General features: G+C 45.7%; 1 long non-coding RNA gene across 1 annotated transcript; it reads right to left on the bottom strand.

Moving 5' to 3' along the window:
- Nucleotides 1-1,601: 1,601 nt before the first annotated feature.
- On the bottom strand, nt 1,602-12,876 carry LOC141585526 (uncharacterized). The gene is made up of 4 exons (XR_012519074.1): nt 12,790-12,876; nt 10,221-10,305; nt 2,413-2,504; nt 1,602-1,727 (listed from the first exon to the last, which is right to left on the bottom strand). It is a non-coding gene; the product is annotated as an uncharacterized LOC141585526 (long non-coding RNA).
- Between the last annotated feature and the right edge of the window lie 864 nt (nt 12,877-13,740).

Here is a 13,740-nt window from a genome sequence, read left to right as displayed (position 1 = left end):
GCAAAAGACACCAGCAGCCCCGTCATGCTGGGCCTGTGCTGAGCTAAGGAGTTTGGGCTTTCTTCTGAAAGCTATGGGCAGCTTCTGAAGGCAGGAGGTGACATGATCAGATTCAACGTGTTCAAGTAGTGATTCTTGAGAATCTGGAACACCAATTCTTTGCCAAAGAGGGAGGCTGAGCAGGACAAAGTAAGTCCTCAAGGCATTAATAGTCTGGTGGAAAAGACACCGGGGAGAGCTCTCTTTCCTGATTTGCCTCCAGTGTCTGAATCCTCTCCTTCTCTTTCCTTTTTTCCTCCACTGACTTCATAAATGTTGATTTTCTTTGGGATTCTATCATGGACCTTATTCTAGTCTCTCCTCACTCTACACATCAGTGGCTCTCAAAGTCCTGGCTAGCGACCAGCAGCATCAGCATCACCCGGGAACTTGTTAGAAATGAACATTCTCAAGCCCCACACAGACCTACTGAATTAGAAACCCTGGGGGTGAGACCTAGCTACATACATGTTCAACAAGCCCTGCAGGTGATTCTAATGCACACTTAAGTTCAAGGATTACTGATTTAATCAATCCTGGCTACATATGAGAATCACCTGGGAAGCTGTTTACACATACACACACATCCCAAACACACACACACACACACACACACACACACACACACACACCCCACCAATTAAATTAGAATCTCAGCGCGGGGCCCAGGGACTGGCAATTCAGATGTGCACCCAGTGTTGAGACGAAAACCACTGGCCTAGAGGAGCACTTCTCCGACTTTAACACGCCCATAAATGCCCTGAGGATGTTTTTAAAATTCAGATTGTCATTCTACTATAAGGACACATGCACACGAATGTTCATTGCAGCACTGTTTACAATAGCAAAGACCTGGAACCAACACAAATGCCCATCGATGATAGACTGGATAGGGAAAATGTGGTACATATACACCATGGAATATTACGCAGCCATCAAAAACGATGAGTTTGCGTCCTTTGTAGGGACATGGATGAACCTGGAAACCATCATTCTCAGCAAACTGACACAAGAGCAGAAAATCAAACACCGCATGTTCTCACTCATAGGCGGGTGTTGAACAATGAGAACACATGGACACAGGGAGGGGAGCACTACACGCTGGGGTCCGTTGGGGGGAGATGGGGGAGGGACGGGGAGGTGGGGAAGTGGGAAGAGGTAGCATGGGGAGAAATGACAGATACAGGTGAGGGGAAGGAAGCCAGCAAACCACACTACCATGTGTGTACCTATGCAACAATCTTGCATGTTCTTCACATGTACCCCCAAACCTAAAATGCAATAAAAAATAAAATAAAAGAATTTCAAAGCAAAAAAATAAAAAATAAAAAAATAAAATTCAGATTGTGACTCGTGAGACCAAGATTCTGCTTTTCTAACTAGGTGATGTCAGTGCTGCTGGTCTATAGACTTCACTCTCAGTAAGGAGGGTCTACCTTTCCAGTTTCCTTAGACTGTCAGCTTCAACTACCAACTGTGTGTTAGTAACACTCCCCAGACCTAGTCCCTGCCTCTCTTGAGCTCCTAACCTGTAAGAACTACTTCCAGGTGAAGAACCCACTCACACCTCAAACTCAACACTCCCTAATTCACCTCATCCTATCCACCTCTCCCAGATTTCTACTCACCTTGGATGTTTGCTAGCTCGGTAAGCCAGTCTGTTCACCCAAATCAGGATAGACCAAGTCCTGAAGCCAAAATAGGACAGTTTTTAGAAGATATTCCCTTAAAAGGTGAACCCAAATCCCCAGGCTCTTGGGCCATACCTGAGAATTCTAGCCACCTGCAAAGAACACCCTCCCCTCATATTTGTGAGGTTTCCAAGAGGGGCTTTGGGTGAGCCCCTGGGGGCTCTGCCACTACTCTGAATGATGACAAAACAAAAGGTCATCTGAGAGGAGAGTAAAAGGGTCCCAAGGGACTTCAGGGAATGAGACATTGGAGTACTGGGAACTTTCTTGAACTTAATCTCCCTGATACATTAAGGCTAACATGTTTGCATATACGAATGTGAGTTCAGACTCCCAGGCTCTGCAGGGTTTCTGAGGATGGGCTACAGGTGACCCAGCCCCTGCCAACTGAGAGAGCAACAGTGTGGGCTGAACGGCCAATGCACCTGACCTCAGTCCCACTGAGTCTCCAGCACCTCCAGCCACTCTTCATGCCACAGTTTAGAGGTCATGTATCCATGGCACCCTTCTCTGGGGCTTCTTGACCTAGTCTCCATCCCTGTTATAACAGGGTGGCAAGAACAAAGCTTAGTACTTGACTTCCCAGATGCAGGAGAAGGGATGCACAGGGAGGACCCTCATTTCCTGTGATCTGAATGACATCTTACTAGTGCAGCCTAAAATTGTATCCCCTCATTCTCACCTCATGTCATCTCTGATGGATCTTATTACCAGCAAACTGCATTCAGCCAAGGTCTTCTCCATCTGGCACATGTACAATCGATGCTTTTAAACCTAAATGTGGAAATTTACATATGTCTCTGTTAACTTTCATCTTTTTGGTTCAGCCCCCATTCTAGTCTATCAAAATCACTTTGAACCACTATCATATCTTCAGTTGCAGAATTTTTCTTTCCAACTTTCTGCTATCTACAAATTCAATGAGCATGTCTAAGGTATGCTGTGTTAAAGAAACTCTGGACTCAGGAGTCAGGGAGATAGGCCCTAGTCCTTACCTTCTATGTGACTATAGAAAAGTTATCTGGCTTCTCTGAATCTCAGTGACATGACCTCTAGAAATCCTGCTAGCTCAAAACTCCACGAGTTCAGGTTCTGCAAACAAATCTCTTGGTTTAAAACCTAGGCCGGGCGCGGTGGCTCAAGCCTGTAATCCCAGCACTTTGGGAGGCCGAGGCGGGTGGATCACGAGATCAAGAGATCGAGACCATCCTGGTCAACATGGTGAAACCCCGTCTCTACTAAAAATACAAAAAAGTAGCTGGGCATGGTGGCACATGCCTGTAATCCGAGCTACTCAGGAGGCTGAGGCAGGAGAATTGCCTGAACCCAGGAGGCGGAGGTTGCGGTGAGCCGAGATCGCGCCATTGCACTCCAGCCTGGGTAACGAGAGCGAAACTCCATCTCAAAAAATAAAAAAAAATAAAAAAAAATAAAAAAAAAACCTAGCTCCACCACTTATATGATGTGTAACAGGCATCCCCAAACTTTTTACACAGGGGGCCAGTTCACTGTCCCTCAGACCGTTGGAGGGCCGCCACATACTGTGCTCCTCTCACTGACCACCAATGAAAGAGGTGCCCCTTCCTGAAGTGCAGAGGGGGACCGGATAAATGGCCTCAGGGGGCCGCATGTGGCCCGCGGGCCGTAGTTTGGGAATGCCTGATGTATAACCTTGAATAAGCCACAAAACCTCCCTTTGCCTGTTTCCTCATCATAAAATTAGTGACATTATAATATCAGTATAATTATGTACGCATATATTACATATAAGCTTATATTATCAATGTTCTATATTGCATATTATTTCTAAGTATATAATTATAAGTATACATATGTAAATTTATAGTAACTATGATACTAGTATCTGCCTCATGAGGTTGTTAGAATTAAATGAATGAATTTATATCAAATGTTCGGCTCATGCCTGGCATATAAATAAGTGGTCAATGAATGTAGCTTTATTAGACAAGACAAGCAATTGGTTAAAGAAAAAAATTAACAGAATAGGACCAAGAGAGAATAAGATGAAATCCAAGACTGAATTCTATAAAAGTCTTCTGAAATATGACCGGTTGTTCTAGTTTTTGAGGGCAATCCTGATTTACTCCTGTCCCGACATGATTATCAACAGTGCCCCGTACCAGACACAGAGATGCTACTCAGATACTCACTCAAGGAAGGACTTGCTGGCCCCTGAAAGGAATGTAGTTACCTACAGCTGTATGTCCCTCAGTACCACCTTAGCTTTAGAGCCAGGAATCCTGGCCAATGGCTGAGCAAGTTAGTACAGGGACCCAGACATTTTCACCCAACAAAGGATTCTTCTAATAGTCAGCATTGACTCCAGAGCTCCCCACTGGACTGAAAAGACTCTGGCAGGTCTGCATTGTGCTTTCACAGAAACCCCCTACCTCATTCTACTTCCTTCACTTTTCTTTAGTGAATAAACCTTTTGCCCTCTGGTCTCGTGTCTGCTTCCCAGAGTACTAAGCTGACATGTCTCCTTCTACTCTCAAAAATGAACCCATAATGCTGGGCGCGGTGGCTCAAGCCTGTAATCCCAGCACTTTGGGAGGCCGAGGCAGGTGGATCACGAGGTCAAGAGATCAAGACCATCCCGGTCAACATGGTGAAACCCCGTCTCTACTAAAAATACAAAAAATTAGCTGGGCATGGTGGTGCGTGCCTGTAATCCCAGCTACTCAGGAGGCTGAGGCAGGAGAATTGCCTGAACCCAGGAGGCGGAGGTTGCGGTGAGCCGAGATCGCGCCATTGCACTCCAGCCTGGGTAACAAGAGCGAAACAAACTCCGTCTCAGAAAAAAAAAAAAAAAAAAAAGAACCCATGTGCATAATAAGTTAGATGTTCACCCTATCTAGAAACCTTTAATATCGTTTCAACCACCATGACTCCCACATATTTAAAAATGTGTGTTTCCTTTACCTTTATTTCAACCGTCATGACTCCCACAATTATATAATTATTATATATATTATATATATATTATAAATTATATAATATGTGAAATGCACATTTTTTCCTCTTAATCATGGAGATAACCTGTGACTGCAAGGTCTCTAATGTGCTCAAGCCAGGCTCACACAAGTACGACCTTTCCCCTGATCTATCTACCTGGAAGACTGTAATAGAAGCTCTGACCAACATATGAAGTTAATTTGGCAAAACTTAGTAATCCATGGTGAGTTCTAATGATCACAACATCTTTCTCAAGTTTTCATAAACCAAGTGTTTAATACTCCATTACAGGGATTTTTCTGGCTTTCAAATCTGTGGCCTTAGTTCACATCTCCCAGTTCTCTCTGCAGGGTATACATAGTTTGTTCTCCTGGCTGGAGGCTCTCACCCTTCCTTACCTCTCTCAGTCCTCAATGCCATCTTCATACCTTCATCTTTGTGGTCCTATCATTGCCAGCCTGTGGGGAGAACTGCGTAGTTCCAGGCTCCTGAATTTACAGTCCAGCTCTGCGGCAATTCTTTGGCCAAAAGTGGGCCTCCTCTTGAATCTTCTCTGCCTCCTTTCCCAAGTCCCTGTGCCCCACTCCTCCACCCCGTCCTCACAGTCTCCCCCACCTTCCAAGCTCCCCTGCCCTCCTGCTAGTCCAACCTACTCTTGGGGTCTAGATCAAGCTCCATGCCCCTCATTGAGGCCTCCCCGATCCCCATGACAACCAACGGTGACTAAATACAACTGACCTAGTCCAGCAAACACGACCAAGATTTGCCTGCAGACCATGTAGCCCGCTGGGCAACTCTGCCACCCTGGCTGTTTCCTGGACTCCCAGTAGACTTCTGTCAGTGTGAGGCCCTGCCCACTCAAGGCAGCTGGTCCCAGTGGAGGAATGTACCAGAGGACGAAGTGGGAGGTGGAGGCATTCCCACCTCCTGAACTCCCTGTAAGTTTCTTTTCTTGATGATGGGTAGCTCTGCTGGTGGCTCTTCCAAGACCTATGGCTTCCCTTGTCCATACCTAGGTACTGATCAATAATGTCCTCCAGTCCCACTATATCCAGAGTCCAGAAATATGGCCTGGCACCTCACTGCCTCCCTGCTGTTAGGCACTAAGCCGTTGGCAGGTCCTTTCAGGGAGAGCATAGGGAAGAGGTAGAGGGCTGAAGAGTTGAATGTCCACTTCTTGCTGTAGTAAAATTACCTCATGAACATAGCAGGTAGTATTCAAACACTCCTGTTCCTTTTTTGGCAGGCGTGGGTGTTTTCTCTCCCACAGACTTGCTTACTTTGCCATCCATAAAGAGTAAATAAATTCTGTCTAGCCTTTTCTCATTTATTCACTTATTGTGTGATATGTTCAGTGCTGGCTGGGCACGGTGGCTCACGCCTGTGGGAGGCCAAGGCGAGCAGATCACTTGAGGTCATGAGTTCGAGACCAGCCTGGTCAACATGGTGAAACTTCAGCTCTACTAAAAGTACAAAAATTAGCTGGGCATGGTGTCATGAGTATCCCAGATACTCAGGAGGCTGAGGCAGGAGAATCACTTGAATCCAGGAGGCGGAGGTTATAGTGAGACAAGATCGCACCATTGCACTCCAGCCTGGGCAACAGAGCAAGACTCTGTCTCAAAAAATATGTATGTGTGTGTGTGTCTGTGTCTGTGTCTGTGTGTGTGTGTCTGTGTGTGTCTGTGTGTGTGTGTGTGTGTGTGTGTGTGTGTGTGTGTGTGTGTGTGTTCAATGCCCACTGTGTAGCAGGAAAAGTTGGGCATCTTAGCCTCAGGCTTCAAGGCCCAGAATCTAACTACTCTGCTAGCCTCTGAAAGCATCTCAGTGTCCTTCCTTCCTTCAAATCTTAAATCACCTACTAGTAAGCACATCATGAGACTCTCTATCAGTAGATCCTGAGACAATCGTTCTTCAGGAGAGAGTGACAATAGTTCAATAATAATATTCATTCATTTATTTATTGAAAACACAAATATTTATTGGGTACTTATTATGTGCCAGGCAGGCACTGTGCCAAACAAAACAAACTTTAGCACTGCATAGTCTAGTGTCTGAGAGAGACATTCAACAAATTGGCCCACTAGTAAGTTTATCATCACAAATGGAGGAAAGTGCTTGGAAGAAAAGGACAGGTTGTGAAAGACAGAGGATGCCAGGATTGGCTTGTCAGGAAGGTCTCAAAGCTGAGCCCTGAGACACAAGCGGGGTTGACTGGGAGAGGATGGGGGGCCTCTCACTCCCTACTTGCCTTCTTCCTCCACTCCTGGCATGCCCCCTTCTCCCACCATTCTCAGGACCCAAACGGAGAGGCTCCTCCAACCACTGCCTGGAGCGCTCTGTTCTGTTTTCCAAACGCTAATCTCAGCCCAGGGGCAGATATCACCCGCAAGCTGAGTTTTGTGGCATTCCTCGACTTCCGAAGAGCCAGTTCATCAAAGCATACCCAGAAGTATGCTACCAAGCTCGGGAGAGGGGTACAGGCAGCAACGGCCCTGCTCCCAGCAGCCAGGGACTGTTGTACTACTGCAGGAGCTGAGCTTCCAGACAGGGGCTTTGGAATGGCCACATTAAGAATGATTGTGGCAATAAAGTTCTATTAGCCATCTGGAGCAATCGAAAGCTCTCCAGGGCCAGGCACTAGGTCGTTGACGGCTGCCAACAGATGTGGGCAGAAAGAGGTTCCCAGGGATGGGAATGGCTGACTGTCTGGAATGGAGGTCAGTTAGAGGGGGACTCCAGCAGGAGCACCCAGCTAAAGCAATCTGCATGAATTGTTTCCATTTTAGATATGATCCTTACAACATGTGAGGGACATTATCATTTAGAAAACAGATTGCCTTTCCATGGGTAAATCTAAAAGATATATATGAGGTATCAGAGATTCACAGGAAAGTTCCCTCCTCCCCAGGCTGACGCTTCCACCAAGGCTACATCATTTGGAGTCAAGCAAATTCATGTTCAAACTCTGCATTTAATTGGTTGTGTGAACTTGGGACTTGCATAAAATCTCAGAACCTTGGTTTCTCCCTTATAAAATAAATACGATAACCCCTCTCTTTACCACCCTCTGGGAAGATGAAATCAAATGGAGGAAGCAGAGCACCTCATCCTACCCATCCCGTCAAGACTCCAGCTGTGATCTTGGCCAGAGGTGGACGGGAATGCAGTTGGAGCTGACTAATGAGGGAGAAGCCCTGGTGTCCCCCTCCCAGTTCAGGTGCTTCCATCCCACAGCCAAAACCCAGTTATTCTTTGGCCCACACACTTCTCAAGAAAGCACGATGTGCTTCCATCCCCCATCTTGTGAGAGCGACTTAACAGGAGCACAAACACAGGTGTCACTATGATTTATGGAGTAATTAATAAACAATTAAGGTGTCTTGGAGCACAATCACACATTTTATTTCAGCAGCCTTGCATGGAGATAGCTGGGCTTGCCCACAATCAGTGTTGGGAACAGCACCTGGCCCATAGTGCTGGGTGATTTAGAAGGATGTGTGGTTTTTATGTAAAGCCAGCGTTGGGGGTAGACACCGCCTGAGAGGCGTAAAGTTGGATGCACTGTTGCCAAAAGCAGCCAGCCCTAAGCCTGCACTTCACTCTGTTAGGTCTCTGCATGGGCTCTGTACCACCCTGGGGGTGGAGAAGCCCCTCTGGAAGATCTGCTCACAGGCTACTGGTGAGGCACACAGACCCCTTGTTCCTGCCTGTCCCTGCTTTAAGCATGCTCTCGAGGCTGGTGTGCAGCCCTGTTTCTAACCAGCGCCTCCTGCCTGTGCCCTGCATGAGAAGAAACACCATTGGTCCCCTCCTCTCCTGGGGTTCAGAAACAAGCTGTAGCCAACAAGACTCCTTCCTTTCACCCCCACCTCAGCCAGTGTACCAGGTTCCCTCCCCTTGGAGGCACTGCCAGGAGACGCTGTGGGCATCCTCCCATCTGCCTCTCCCCACATTACATTGAGTTCCATCTCTAAGCATTGTCTTCACACCTCCTAAACATGGCTCCAACCTGCCCACTCCACCTCCACCCCACCAGTCCTCTGCCCTCCTCTTCAGCCTTTGGTGAACCTCTCTCCTGCTCTCTCTGTGTATCGCACTGGATGCTAACACTGTCCCCCTGCTAGGCTGACTCAACTCCTGTCTCCTCTGATGTGTTGGGACAGCGACTCATGGCCCATCCACCCCCATCCTCACTGACCAGCCAACCTGGCCCCTTCTTCCTCTAGCCCCGGTTGACATTCTCACTGCTCACTCCTTTCCCCAACCCAAATTCAAACCCATTGGAGAGAACCCAGTTTCCAGGTCTCTTTTTCCAAGAAGAATTCCCCGATCAGTCTCTTCCACCCTAACCACCCTGAAGCCTGCCAGCAGGGTCAGCAAGTACTATGACTGGTTTTTGTTTTTTGCTTGCTACACTTGCTTGTGGAGTAGGATAGCATAGAGGTCAAAAGTGAAGCTCCCAGCGTGAGGCAAACCTGGGTTCAGTCCTGGCTCTGCCAGTTGCTGGCTGCGTGACCTTAAGCAAGTTATTTAAACTCTCTGTACTTTAATTTCCCCATCTATAAAATGGGGATCATTATTTTGAAGAATAAATGAGCTAAAGTGCTTAGCATAGTGGCTGATATGTGATAAATGCTCAGTGAAACTTAGTTCTTTATTATCTCACACACACACACAATCTTTATAATTAGATTTTAAATGTCACAAAGGCAAGCACCAATTCAAATCTGTTTTAAACCGGGAGAAAGACAAGCTGGCACTGAGAAGCCACTCCTTCTCTGGCTCCCACACTGGCCCTGATCCTGTCTTTCCCTTCAAGCTTTCTTTTCTTTCCTTCCCATTGAAACTTCAGTCTTAAGTGTCTATCAGCAGCTGACAACCCAAGCTCCCTGAAAACTTTACTTAGCTCTCTGTGGCTCCAGGTTGAGGTGAGAATACAGTTGCCGGGTAAAATACAGTATGCTCATGCACTCATTAGGAATACACACACACACATACACACACACACACACTTTTTTGTTTACTTGAAATTCCAATTTTTAACTAAGTATCCTGTATTTTGATTTGCTAAGCCTGGCAACCTTAGGTGGGAAGTGCTCAGGAAGGAACGTCTGGTCTTCAAGCACTATGTATTATTTCTCCCACTGGGAAATTCCACTACAACCAAATTTGTTTGTCTGGGGCCCTGTCCTACAAGCCTGAAATTATGTTTATTATGGTCAACTCGATTCTTCAGTAAACATTTCTAAATTCAAATAAGCATCAAAACCTTCCGAGCTCATCTAGTGGTTTAACAGACTTCCTGACATTCTCCCATTCCCTACTCTTAGGACACCCTGTCCTTATCACATGGGAACACACACACTCACAAAGGGAAAAATCAATATGATTAATGGAAGGCTACAGTCATCTTTACCGTCCCTTCCGATTTTTGACCTTGCATGCGGAATGTGGGTAGAATACTCGCTGGTGCTTTGTATGTCCCCAGATTCTCTGAGAGATGATCATTACCTTGACTGGGTATAGAATTCTTAGATCATAATCCTTTTCTTTCAATATTCGTAAATATTGTTCCACAGTCTTCCGGTTTCCAGTTCTGCAAATAAATGTAAAAGCCTTTTTTTTAAATGTCTCGTTTTTCTCTATCCACAGTCTGTAAAATTTTCTTTTTCTTTGGCGCTCAGCAATGCCTCTTATGCCAGGGGTGTATCCGTTTGCAACAATCCTGGAACCCTCAGTGAGCCCTTCCTTACTACAGACCATGTCTTTCTTCAGTCAGGAAATGTTTCATCTATCATTTCTTTAACTATTATCTCTCCGTCTACCCTTCTAGAACCCTTGGATTTTTCATATCAGATTTCTTGGTTCTATTATAGTTAGCGTTTTGCTCATAAGCACCATATCTCTGTATTTTGCATTTTTACTTAGTATATGAGCTGTCTCCCATATGATCACCAGAACACTAATTTGGTTCCCAGTAGTGACCAGTCTATTTTATAGTTTGCCTATAAAAGTTTTTAAATTAAGAAGTCACTTCTCGTTGTTTTAGAAAATTCATGTTGTCCTCTGGTTTTCCTCGAGAACTCTTACTTCCAGTGTAACAAAGCTCTCTTCTGCCACATCATTTTGTTCTACCTCAGTACGAGCCACCTATTCTCATTGTTTATTAAATCCCTGTAAGTGGATAATGAGTTTTCTTTTTCTACTCATGATTATATGTTCCCTGGGCACTCATACCATTTGGGCTGTTTAGGGTTTCTCAAACCAGAAGGCATCAGAAAGATGGTGGATTTGTGCCTCCTGGTGGGCTGGCAGTGAATGAGTTGTCCAATAATTACCAGCGTCCTCTCTGCAAGGGGTGAGAAGCAGCTCTGTCCCACATTCTGGGACAGGACAGTGTGGGACAGTGTCCCACAGGACAGTGTGGCAGTCTTCACACTCCGCCACTCTGGCTCATACCCCTGATCCCTTTAAAATAGCCAATCAGAATTAGGTTAGACTGTGCAGTTGAACCCTGGCCAAAAGGGGAACGACACAGCAGTAGGGGCTACCTGCATCAGGAATAAGAACGCCTTCCCCTCCTTGTCCATGTGTGCTCTCTCACCATTACTCCATCTGTGGAATGCACTCTTCTATAGAAGTAAATTGCCTTGCTAAGAAAATTCTTTGAGAGTTAGTTCTTCTTTTCAGCACCAAGGAACAAGCATTTGTTTCTACCTGTACCACTGGTCAGCAGGCTCAGGCAGCATTTGCAGGGACAACACATATCCAGCAACAGGTGCAGCAGCTCTGAGGGTCCCTCAGGCCCTCTTAGCCATTAGGCCTCTCAGGGAATTGTGAAATCTCCTTCTTCACCCCAGTCCCTGAGAATGGAGAGCCTTCTCTACCTTAATCACTTGGTCCTCACCTGAACCAAACTCCCAGCATCTGCCTTCAGGCTCCCCAGCAGACCCACCCACAACTGCTTGACTCCACTAAGGGAACCATGATAGAAAAAGCCTGTAGCACAGGGCTGGGGACTGTCCTCAGGGAACCAGCTTCCCTTAACCTCCACTGTAAATATTACTGTTCTAAACCTCCTATCACAATCTTGGAAAAAGCACCATTCCTCTGGAATAGCTGCATGAATAGCTAGCTCCTTTCAAGGCAGTTATGGGAGAGCAGAAAATAATCTGAGCTTAGAATCTAAAATCTTGAGTGTGAGACCCAGCTCTGAGCATTTTGCAAATGTTGAAGTGCTGTCACCATGAGTTATCTCTGTAATCATATTACTGAACGAGACTAATTCCAGGCCTGAGTCCTACACAGGGCCCTTCCAGTGCTCTCCCAGGAAGCAGATATTTTTCTGCAGAGCACTCCACTCAAATTCTTTAGGGAGAGGTAACTATGATAAATCAATGACAAAGTAACAATAGCAGAGCCGATACCATATTTTCATAGCATGTTTATGAGGACATCATATAGAACAGAGCTAAAGGGCTTACTGAAGTCAGGATATTTTACGTCTATTGCTTTTGCCTTATCTTCCAGACCTGTCATTCTGACCTGGAGGAAATTAAATCGGTCTGATGTGATTGGTTCCCTGCACAGTCATGTTGGTTTTCATCCAGTATCCTCTGGTTTTCTGGTATTTGTAAATTAATTGTTGGATGATTTGTTACAATATTTTTTCACAAGATAATAGTGCCTGTCATAGCACATGACATTTATAATATGTTTTTTAGTTTCTTGGCAAAATGTGCTCAGTAAATATAAAATATTATTGCTGGCCTCTATCAAAGGTGTCAGATGATCAGGCATAAGAATGAGTGGACAGGTTGGGCTCTCTCTGAGCAGGATATGCCACTCACTGAGTACTCTCTCTGGGAAAGGGAACTGCAGAAATTATCCTTATCATCATGTAATTTGCAAAACACAAGACTTTTTCCTTCTTCCTTCCCTGTTCTCACTCATTCCTGTGGCCCACTAGGTAATACACCTGTCTAGAAAATACTCCTTTTTCAGAATGAAGACGTCTTTTGACCACATATGATCATTTAACCGAAGAAAGATGTCAGAAGTGTCTGCCTTGCCCTAGTACCTGTCAATTCAGATATTCTGGAAGCCAAAGCTGGGGTTCCAAGTTGCAGCCACAAACCATAAGCACAAGTCTGCAGCACCATTTCAGGACCTGTTATGAAAGAGAAAGATAGAATTCAGGGGAATGGGAGTTTTAGGCTCAATGCCCCACCGGCTGGCTGAAGCAGGTCCACACAGACGCTCAGGGCTTCACCTACCCAGTGAAGGGACTTAACTAGATGTCCTCAGAGGGTCCTTCCAGAGTATAGTTCTGTTCCATTTTGGGTTCTTAGTACACAGACATGGCAGATGCACTCTTAGACCATGGGAGAATCAGATTCTCCGACTACTGATTAGAAATCCCAATGGCCATAAGGTCTGGTGGGGAATCCCATGGACTTCAGAAGGATGGCAGTGAGGACGAATCCCAGGAAAATGTTGAATGAGGCAGTGGAGGTTTGTGGAGCTGCTACTCCCCGCCCTCTCAATTCTTTGTTGGTTCTCTCTCCCTCTTCCAGCTTTAGGCTCTTGGTGGCTTTATATTGTCCCTGGTGGCCCATGAAATTCCCATCTTAGTATGTCTTTTCCAGGCCATGTTTGCTGCTCACATATTCCACAATCTACCTCCAGCCTTCAAACTTACCCATCCACTATCTCTATCAAAATATCTGCTTGGTTATTCAAACTCATCAGGAAAACAAAATTGGAAGTCATATATGTGTGGCTAATAATAGCTCATTGCTTTACATCGTGAGAGCATGAGGACCTTACAAATGGAGGCCTTTTGAGCTATGTAGCAGAAGAGGTGGTTTGGGAGCCTCTCTAAGCACTCAAAACTCAACAGGCCAGCTGTAGATATCCTATTTTAATGCAGACCTCATCCTTCCATCAAAGGAAGAGAGATGGGACGGCATTAAAAAGAGGTTCAAAACTGAAAACTTGCCACATTAAAAGTCAGAAAATGCCTGGCTCC

This window comes from Saimiri boliviensis, chromosome 9 (assembly GCF_048565385.1).
Source record: "Saimiri boliviensis isolate mSaiBol1 chromosome 9, mSaiBol1.pri, whole genome shotgun sequence".
Lineage (NCBI taxonomy): Eukaryota > Metazoa > Chordata > Mammalia > Primates > Cebidae > Saimiri > Saimiri boliviensis.
Note: the sequence above shows the minus strand (reverse complement) of the source record. Positions and strands in the feature narration are given on the sequence as shown.